Below are 11,223 nucleotides of genomic sequence, written 5' to 3'. Positions count from 1 at the left end.
TGAACGGTCACATCTTTTGAGAATCCTTCAGCACTGGCCATAATGCTGCCCAAGTATTTGACAGTTGCAATCTGCTCTATGTCCCATCCCAACAGGTAAATACTGAGCTGGAGAGAGCCCCTCACCCCATTTACCAATGGTTAAAAGACAATGCAAAGAACAACTGCTGGGAAGTCTATCCACGCCCTTCCTGGATTGACTGGGTTCAGGATGCCTGGGACAGACAAAGGAACTTGGAGAGGGGTAAAAGATCTGCCTCAGCTGGCAGGAGAAGAGAGAGACACAGGGATTATAGGGAAACAGACTGCCCCCCTCCAACTCTAAAATTGGGGTCTTGGACTAAGTTAAGCAGCTCAGATCTCGTCTCCACTTGAAAGCTGACTTGGATTAAGGTAAGGTGGGAATTTAAAGTGCAATATCTATTCCTGATCAACTCCCCATGTGGGATAAACTAAGCAGGAACACATTCTGTTATTCCAGCACATGAGTGTTCATACATGGAGTTCATCAAAGGCTGTCTAGCTGTTTCTGATTCACTCATTCCATAGACAAGTCCTACGGGGAGGACCTGTGTTGCTTTAATCCTCTCTTGTCATGTAGGGTTCCTGCTGTCAGAGAAAAACTTAGTTCTTGCTTTTTGGTTGGGTGCAGCAAAGTCAGATACTTTATTTCTCAAGCAATTGCATAGAGGGAGAGAGTGCGCTAGGACACAGGGTTTCCCCCTCCTAGGCAGGTCTCTCTACAGGTAAACAATTCCAGCAGCATTTATACCTTTTGTTACAAACAATAATAAGCAACAGCTGCATTTTGGTTATACATAGGTCATCTTGATATCTTATTTTCTCACTTTTATTTAGACGCCAGTCTACATTCCTCATTATTGACACAAGGTCACAACAACTTCTCACACAGTTCTTTCCCACTCGCCTCACACAATCCTCGCTTCTACAAATCTCGTGTTATTAGGGTTATTAGCTAGCCTGACTCTTGCTCTACTTCCACAACCCCCCACCTTTTGTACTTCTAGTACAACTAACATTTTTAAACCTCCATTTGCATTAAGCCATGGATTTCAGATTCTACCTCAGATGTTTCAACCTTAGGGGTTTTAATTGGATGTAATGACAATGCATGATTAGCCTGGACATGAAAGGTATTATTATCACATCCTTTACAACAACAACAACATAATCCTAAACTAAATAACAACAATACAAGCAATAACATTCCCATGGCAATAGTATGATGGGGTTGTTGTACAAGTTTAGTCACAAAGCACAATACATCATACTTAGTACATAAAGCAGACATTCTATAAGCTGTATGAAAGGCATTCTTTTCAACTTGATATATATTTTGAAGCATGTGAATTTGCCCTTGTACTTCAGAGATTCTTTAAACCTCTGGTAACGAGAGCAAATCTTGAAATCAATCAAGCACTACTCTAGTCCATTTAAAAGGTATCTGGAACCTAAGGGCTACTTGTAAAATTCTATCTGCAGGCCAGTAAATAATATGATTGCCTGCAGCAGTAGTGAGATTAAAATGTATATCTTGCAATGTGGTGGTTTTAACATACACACAGCTATCATTAGCTTGAAAAATTAGGTGTCCTGTCCAGGGGCGGCTCTAGCCATTTCGCCGCCCCAAGCACGGTGGCACGCCAGTCCCGCGGCTCCGGTGGACCTCCCGCAGTCGTGCCTGTGGATGCTCCACTGAAGCCGCGAGACCAGTGGACCCTCTGCAGGGACGCCTGCGGGAGGTCCACCGGAGCCACCTGCCGCCCTCCCGGCGACCGGCAGAGCGCCCCCGCGCATGCCGCCCCAAGCACGTGCTTGGCGTGCTGGGGCCTGGAGCCACCCCTGGTCCTGTCAGGGTAGTTCCTTGTCCCCTACCCTCCCAGCAAACGTTAATCATGAACAGTGACAACTTCCCCTGGCTTCAGTTTATATATACACTGAAGCCGTGGGGGTTCTAATGGCCAAAATATCCATTGACTCCCTAACCCCATCCAAAATGTCAGGTGTTATTCTAGGGGCACTGACTATAAATCAGTTAGGCATACCAGGTGGTCTAATCTCCCAGATATCTCAGTGAATCACCCAATCCCACATGCATCCTCCCTATGGACCCAGCAGGATTCAGTATGTGGGAGCCCACACCCCTCCTACTGGCCCATATGCTTGGGAGGAGCACTGTGATTATATAAAACTCCATCCTGAAAAACGCCAAGTATGTCTCCATGGCCACAGATCAGATGGTACTCCTGAAGTGTCTGTAAGGGCAGTGGGCCATGCCTGGTGCTCAAGATCATTCCGAATGGCCATCAGCTGGTCATTCAGGAAATCTTGAATTTCTGAACATCCTAGATCCCACTACAATGCCTTCCCAGCCTCAGTGATATTCAATACCATCTCTGTTAGCAACTTCTAGGTCATTGAACTAAGGGCGGAAATAACATGCAACTCACCCACTCCAGCCTGTACTTGGGTTAGCTGAGCTCCAGAAACAAGGCTAGTGGCCTTTTCTAGTTGCCCGAATTTCTCATCATGTTCTTGGCTCTTAAAAATATTCCAAATGGCTGCTGCACTATTGGCCCCATCCCATAAGGATCCAGTCAAGTCCCTCTTCTTCTAGAGGAAATAACCCAGGCCCTCTGTTGTGCTAATCTAAGGGCAGCTCCCTGTGAGCAATTTGGGTATGTAGAGGTGATCTGAAAACTGGATAAGGGCAATGTAAATTTGACAGTCCCTAGTGTTGTATTAATCACAGTCCATCAATATCCTAATACATCTCTCTTTGGTATAGTACTATACCACATCTGTTATTTAACTTTCTCAGGTACTTTCAAGAGGCATTAACATTAATAGCTTGGGGGGGGAGGGTGTATTGCAATAAGGTACAGGTTACATTATTAATTACTGGAATAATTTCAATGCAGGTAAAATTTCCGGTGGCAGAACAAACTCTTTGGGTATTCATTTAATTATTCACTAATTGGGTGACCAAATAACAATAAGGGCCTCTTTCGTCTAACACATTGCAAACTCCAGGAACAGCCATCATATCTACTTCACTATGGAGCCCGTCAATTTCAATTACAGATTCTTAGGGTTCATTTGTAGTGATATCATAGATTTCTATTTCCACTGATCCATTCTTGTTCCACTCAATTGTTTGCTTACGTGGGATATCCTGAACTTTAAAAAAAAACAAAACCCCTTTTTCCAAACAATCTTTAAATAAATCACTAAAGTGTGAAGGCCTTGGCCATTGGTTTTACCAAATATATGGCATTGTCTGTATTTGGATGTATTACAGGGATAATAGTGTAATGGAGGAGATGGCGGGGGCAGTGGCAACAAGGTGCCTTTGGTACTTGTCATTTAAAATCCAATTTGGGAGGGCAATACATGCTGAAGGATTTATCCAAAACACAGGGCACAGCCTGTAGAATAAACCCCAACATCCAATCAATACCACATTCCCAAGCATGGGTCCCACAAATTTCTTCCTGCCAGTGTATAATTCTTTGTTTCTTCACCAGGGTCAGTTCTTAATGTCTTTTGTAGTCAGGAATTCCTGGACTTTGGCAATTTCAGTGGAGCGAGTGTTCCTTCTTCTTTCCTGAAGCAATCGTGGTTCAGCATCCTACAGGGGAGAGGTTACCAGCACATCACCCTGTAATGGTTTTGCATCTTCTAGAAAAATCCAAAAGGCACAGTAGGTCTGTCAGTGGACAAGGGAGAGGTTACTAGCACTTCACCTTGTCCTTTTTCCCTGCTGTCCAGAAGGCATAGCAGAGCTAGAAGGAGAAATAGGCCAATCATCAGTAGGAAATCCTCCCAAGGTGGAGGGGTCTTTTTGCAGTGAGAAGCGTGGGTCTAGGCAGTCAGTCCTTGGCACTTCATGAAAGTGTTGGTGGTTAACAGGACTTGGAAAGGGCCTTTCCAGCGTGAAGCCAGAGCAGTCTTTCGCTGATGGACCTTTACATAGATCCAGTCTCCTGGTTCCAAGGAGTGGCAGGGCTGCTAGGGTTATTGGGCAGCGCTTCTTTACCTGTGAGAAAAGAAACCTAACACATTTCATTAATGCCTGGCAGTGTTTTGCACATCTCATAGCTGCTTGGGCACATTCAAGCCCCCCCTTTTCTTGGTTGTCAGCTAAGTCTTAGCTGTGAGCAGTGTCCTTGAATGGGGCCAATGTCTTATCTTTGGACTGAGCTTGCTAGTTATTTTTTTTCCAGTTAATTCGGTCTGTTCTTTTCCCTTCTTGGCTTCTTTTAACCTATAAAGAAAACTTCCACTTTTCACTCATACACTTTATCCCAACAATGAACACATAAACATTGCCATTATACAGTACATTAGTCTTATTATTCAATGTATGCCACATATACCCTTCCAGTAAAATAACTTTATTACAGAGCTTTGGAGCAACAAGCCAGGACAAGCACACCCACTTTTGAGGAGTCCACTCAGTACAACCTCTGGTGTCCAATAGCTTCCCACCCTCCTGTGATGAAGTGGGACTGTTCGTACTGGGGGCTGGGAATGCTGGGTGCAGATCTTAAGTATCTACCAAAGCAAAAGGCCAGTGCAACTGAATGCCTGACACTCTGTCTCCTAGCAACTGATGGCCTGGGCACCTCCCCTGCAAAGGTGCAACTAAAGGTGTTGGAGACAAAAGGGGTCAGGTGACCTCCTGGCCCGGGAAAGAAGCTGAGCAGAGAGGAGGGGCCGGAGGGGGTTGGGCAGACTGGAGCTGGCTGGGGAAAGAAGGGAAGCAGAGACAGGGCTCTGATCCCCAATGGGGGCTGTGGGGCTCCTGGGGCCCCAAGATGGACCTAACAGGGGGGATCCTGTTATCTGTGCCTGCAAGATCTGTGTTGGACTGTGTTCCTGTCGTCTAAATAAACCTTCTGCTTTACTGGCTGACTGAGAGTCCTGGTGAATCGCAGGGAGCCCGGGGGTGCAGGGCCCTGACTCCCCCACACTCCGTGACAACTGGTGGCAGAGGTGGGATCTACTGCACCCCGTGGACGGCGCTTCCTGCAGTAAGTGACTGGGGAGCAGTAAAACAAAGGGGTGATTAACCCCTGGGAGAGTGGGACCAGAGAGAAGGACTTTGCAGTAACAGGGTCCCCCGGGGGATCGCAGCGAGCGGTCCCAGGGGCGGAGGAGTCTGCAGCTCGACCCTGGCAGAGAGGTGGTGACCTCGGGGACTGGCACACTAGGGGTCCCCTGGAGCCCGTGGGGAGCGGCGAGCACCCCGGCCTGCGAGCGGCCAGCAGGAAAATGTATGCCAAGCAGCGCAAGTGCGACCTGGTGGAGCTGTGCAAGCGGAGAGGGCTGCACAGTGGGAAGCTCACCAAGGACCAGCTGATTGCCCGGCTGGAGGACGAAGATCGCGTGAATGCACCGATCCCTGTGTCTGAGGGAAGCAGCCGGGCAGATGCAGCGCAGGCACCAGTGTCTGTCCCCGCTGGGAGTGGGCAGCCGGCTGCTGAGGGCTTCCCGAGACCTCCCACCCCTAGGCCTAGGGGGAGGGGGAGGAGGAGCCCAGCGACCACCGAGGGCACCGTGACCCCCCCAGCCAGCAGGGGGTCGGCCCAGCGAAGCCCACCCCCCAGCAAGGGATCGTCCCGGCGACGCTCGGCCTCCGTGGAGTGCAGGCGGCTGGACTGGGAGAGAGAGATAAAACTGAGAGAGCTGGAGGATCGAGAGAAACAGAGGGAACATGAGGAGAGACAGAGGGAACGTGAGGAGAGACAAAGCCAGCGTGAGCTGGAGGAGAAGGAGAACCAGCGTAAACACGAGGAGAGGGAGAAGGAGAAGCAGCGTAAACATGAGCTGGAACTGGCCCAGCTGAACAACAGTAAGGCCCCGGCTGCGGTGAGCGAGGGGGGACCCAAGCCTACAAAGAGCTTTGATAAGAGCTTCCTGGCCTGGCGTAAGGAGGGGGAGGACATAGACACCTTCCTGACGGCCTTTGAGAATGCCTGCGAGCTGCACCGGGTTGACCCTGCAGACAGGATCCCGTTTCTCACCCCCTTACTGGACTCCACCGCCGTGGAGGTGTACAGCCGAATGAGAGGGGCGGAGGCGGGGGACTACAACCTGTTCAAAGAGGCCCTGCTCCGCGAGTTTGGGCTGACCCCAGAGATGTACTGGAAGAGGTTCCAGAGTCAACATAAGACCCGGGAGGTCACATACCTACAACTGGTCAACCGGGCGCAGGGATATGCCCGCAAGTGGACAGCTGGGGCCCAAACTAAAGAGGACCTGCTTGACCTATTCATACTGGAGCACCTGTATGAGCAGTGCCCATCTGACCTGAGGCTGTGGTTGATGGACCAGAAGCCGGAGAACCCGCAGCACGCAGGCCAGCTGGCCGACCAATACATGGACAGTCGGGCAGGGGATAATAGGGAGGCGTCTCGAAGGAGCAGGTCTGCCTCAACGCAGAGAGAGAGTCACCATGGGACCTCCTGGAAGGGGCCGAGGGAGAGCCCCCACCAAAGGGAAACATCTGGCGTCAGGTCCAGCCGTCCCACTCGAGGGGACCCACGAGACATGGCCTGCTATCACTGTAGCCAACGAGGCCACATACGGGCCCAGTGCCCCAAGCTCCGGGACAAACTGAGCAGACCAACCCCACACCGGGTCAACTTGGTAGACACCCAGCCGGATGAGGGGCAGCGTTCGCAGGAAAGGGGGGCTGGCCGCGTACCACCTGCAAAGGAGGGAGGGGGGCGCCGGGTCGGCCCCTCCGAGGGGCTGGATGCTCCCGGCCCTGAGTTTTGGGTTTACAGGGTGGGCACGGGGCTATCCCTCCGGAAAGAGTGCCTTGTTCCCCTGGAGGTAGACGGGAGGGAGGTCACTGGGTACTGGGACACGGTCGCAGAGGTGACACTGGCCCGGCCCGGGGTGGTGGGCCCAGATCGGATGGTGCCCAACACCTTCCTGACCCTGAGAGGTGTGAATGGGACCTCATTCAAGGTGCCCATGGCGAGGGTACACCTGAAGTGGGAGGCCAAGGAGGGCCCCAAGGACGTGGGGGTACGCCCCCATTTGCCCACAGAGGTGCTAATGGGGGGGGACCTCGAGGACTGGCCAAGCAACGCCCGGGGTGCCCTGGTCTTGACCCGTAGTCAGAGTCGGCGCAGGGCACTGCACCCTGACAACGGGGAGGGTACTCGGCCCGAGGCGCAGGACCTTAACCTGGTGGGGAGGGAACGCCCCGGGACACGGCCTGGAGGGGCTGTGGCCGCAGACCCAGCCGGTGAAAGAGAGCAGGTTCCCATCCCTGTCCCAGCTGCTGAGTTCCAGGCCGAGGTGCAGAAAGATCCCTCCTTGCGGAAGATAAGGGACCTGGCCGACCTCAGTGGGGGACAGACCATGGGGGGAGGTTGCCGGAAAAGGTTCCTGTGGGAGAAGGGCTTCCTGTACCGAGAATGGGCTCCCCCAGGGAAAATGGAGTCAAGGGGGATCAGGAGGCAGCTGGTGGTTCCCCAGAAGTATCGCCGCCAGCTGCTGTGCCGGGCCCAGGACATCCCCCTCGCAGGGCACCAGGGAGCCTGGCGTACCCAGCAGTGGCTGCTACAGAACTTTTACTGGCCTGGGGTCTTTACCCATGTCCGACAGCACTGCCGCTCCTGTGACCCCTGCCAGAGGGGGGGAAGGCCCGGGACAGGGGGAAAATGGCTGTAGGACCCTTGCCCAGCACAGAGGAGACTTTCCAGAGGGGGACCAGGGTCAAAAGTGGGGCTCTGAACCAAGAGAGCCCGAATCGCAGCCCCTCAGCCTGGAACGTGGGGAGAAGCCCCCAGCCCAGCTTGAACCCCAGGGGTACTGGGGTGGGGAAAGGGCACGAGCTGCATAAGCCTTCCCAGCTGCAGACTGCGAGTGCCCTCGAGTCCCCACGACCTAAAGCGGGGCAGGAAACTGGAATGGCCTGGGGTAACTCTCCCCCCATAACTGGGGGGGCCCTGGGGCCTCTGTGGCAATGTAGGTGGGTTTGAACTTCCCCAGGTCACTGGCTGGAGTGACCCCGCTCAGTTCGGTCTCGAAGGGGGGAGAGGTGTGACGAAGTGGGACTGTTCGTACTGGGGGGCTGGGAATGCTGGGTGCAGATCTTAAGTATCTACCAAAGCAAAAGGCCAGTGCAACCGAATGCCTGACACTCTGTCTCCTAGCAACTGATGGCCTGGACACCTCCCCTGCAAAGGTGCAACTAAAGGTGTTGGAGACAAAAGGGGTCAGGTGACCTGGCCCGGGAAAGAAGCTGAGCAGAGAGGAGGGGCCGGAGCGGGTTGGGCAGACTGGAGCTGGCTGGGGAAAGAAGGGAAGCAGAGACAGGGCTCTGATCCCCAATGGGGGCTGTGGGGCTCCTGGGGCCCCAAGATGGACCTAACAGGGGGGATCCTGTTATCTGTGCCTGCAAGATCTGTGTTGGACTGTGTTCCTGTCGTCTAAATAAACCTTCTGCTTTACTGGCTGACTAAGGCCTGGTCTACACTAAGAAGGGGGTTCGAATTAGGGTACGCAAATTCAGCTACGTGAATAGCGTAGCTGAATTCGAAGTACCCTAATTCGAACAACTCACCCGTCCAGACGCGGCGGGGTCGAACTCCGCGGCTCCCCCGTCGACTCCGCCAACTCCTTCTGCCGAGGTGGAGTACCGGAGTCGACCGCGGCGCTTCCGGAGTTCGAACTATCGCGTCTAGATCAGACGCGATAGTTCGAACTCCGAAAAGTCGAACTCTCCGCGTCGAACCGGCAGGTAAGTGTAGACGTACCCTGAGAGTCCTGGTGAATCGCAGGGAGCCCGGGGGTGCAGGGCCCTGACTCCCCCACACTCCGTGACACCTCCCCAGCCCTCTGGCTAGAAATCTGAGGTAGCCAGAAGGATCCCATGTGCAATATGGGGAGTGGGTTAACTTTTCATGTCCTTGCTTCCAAAGACTGTTGGTATGCAAATTTAACAACAATTTTTCCAGTAAAATAACTTTATTAAAAGGTCTGGCCAATTAAGTTTCTTTTTCTTATTTAAGCAAATGTATTAGACTTTAGTATATCACATTTTCCTGATTTATCCAAACACTTTGTATTTCAAGTTGAATAAAACAAGTATCTGCATTTTGATTTAACCCTTCTGTTTGATTTTAAACTAGACTATCCGATGAAAATATTAAACACAACAATTCTGGCCATGAGACAAACCCCACAAGACAGGACATAGAACACAGAACATAATTCCTATTGTGCCAGTAAATGCATTGTACGTTGAATGCTGTTCAGCTGGCATCAGTTTTCTCTGATTATCTGAAAGACAAAAAGAACGGAGGTCTACCCCTTCTGGGCAGTCAGTCATTGCTTAAAAGATACAAATACCCTTGTTGATTTCAGGCAAAATAGAGGAATTACCCCATATTTTCTTGTATTTGTTTCATAGACACTCCAGGTTTCAGTGGCTTCTACCTTATCAGTTAGATAATTTGCATTAATACAGATGCTTTCTGGCTTGCTTCTGGAGCCAAAGCTATCCACAGCTTAAAGATTCTTACTTTAAAAGGAACATAATTAACTTTACCAGAATTTTGATGGCTTTTTACTTCTAACTTCTGCTTTCAAACACACAATGATCTGAAAGAAAACACTACTTATTGTAGCCCCTTAGAGCCTAACAGGGTTTTAATTACATAGCACTGTATACATTTCTTTAGCTAATTCATCTAAATTGTTCATAGCCAAATGATTGCAATCAAATAATTTCTTGCCTGGATTTATTTACAAAACATTTCAAAGACACCAAGAACTTTCCCCTTTAGCATTTTTACAAAGTTAAACTGCTGTTCCCTCCAGCAACTACAGAGTTAACTTCTCACTCTTTCCTTAAATCACTTGCTTGTCTCCCAATGGCTACTTTTTATCAACTCAAACCACCATTTCAAGTATTGTCCTGGGTATTTGAAATCCTCATGCTTATACTTACTTACTTCTTCCTTCCACTATGCCCTCAAAATTTCCAACCTGGTTTCTAATCACTCTATCTGTTGCCTGACTGCTTGGGCCCGATCCTGCTTTTCTCGCTGAACCGTCCCTCCCATGTGCTTGTTCCACTACCAGTTTAGCTAGGAGGGTGGGCTTCTCAACTAGCCCCCACCCTTCCTGGTCTCTTCCCTTAAACATTCTTACTCACAAGGTTACCCAAGTTCTCCTTGGTGAGGCTTGCCACCTGGACAGAATGCACAGCCAATTGGCATTTAACTATTCAATTTCCTCTTGTGGCAAACACACAGCTGTTTATGGCGTATGCTGAGCACAAATGGTTAAATTTTGACAAGTCCCTGAAGGACCGGTACTTGCTTAGCCAGTGCTTCCTTTTCTACCTGGAAGTCCTGCCTCAAGGCCTGCAATTTGTCGTTGGTGTAGGTTTGAGTTGCTGCCTGGTTCATGATCTATGCTCTTAATTGCTCAATTCTAGTTATCAAGTACACATCTCTTCCCTTTTCTCCAACTTCTCTATTGCCCAGTCCTGCTACCCTTCCCGGTCAACCGGGGTGGAGAGAGGAATGCTAAACCCCTCTCCAGTTCTCAGACTTACTGCAGCTGAGAGTGGGCACACCTTTAATCATGCAATCCTCAACATATAACACCAACAGTACCAAGCAAAGCAAACATAAAATAACAAGGGCAAAACAAATAGATGGTGTGAATTCTGCAGGGCTCCCCCCTTCTCAATTGCCCACCAAACTGTGACAAATTTCTGTTACCAATCTATCCCTCATGTCAGGTGATCAGGCTGACACTGCAGGATTGTTGGGGGAAGATAAAGAAAACACACCATATGACTGAATTTTAAAGCTTCATTAATAAAATAATAAAACAACAACAGAGAGTGTTGGGAACGCTCCCACATCACTCAGGAAAAACATTAATGCCACAAGCCCTAAGCCACTTTCATACTCACACACATACGTCCAGACTGGCCATGTCTGTATATAATGTTCAGTGAAGGGGGAGAGGTGGACAGGAGATTATCCTGTATACAGCTTGTCCAGAATTTCCAACATGCTTCTGCTCTTGGGAGGGCTGTTATTTTACACCCTGGGATTTCCTGCAGCGTCTCTTTCAGAGATTCCAGTCCAGGTCAGCTGCCTGTGGCTTCTTCAGTGTCACCAAGCCACACCGGCTCCAGGGTCGCAAAGTCACACTGTTG

This window comes from Mauremys mutica, chromosome 4, assembly GCF_020497125.1.
Source record: "Mauremys mutica isolate MM-2020 ecotype Southern chromosome 4, ASM2049712v1, whole genome shotgun sequence".
Lineage (NCBI taxonomy): Eukaryota > Metazoa > Chordata > Testudines > Geoemydidae > Mauremys > Mauremys mutica.
Note: the sequence above shows the minus strand (reverse complement) of the source record.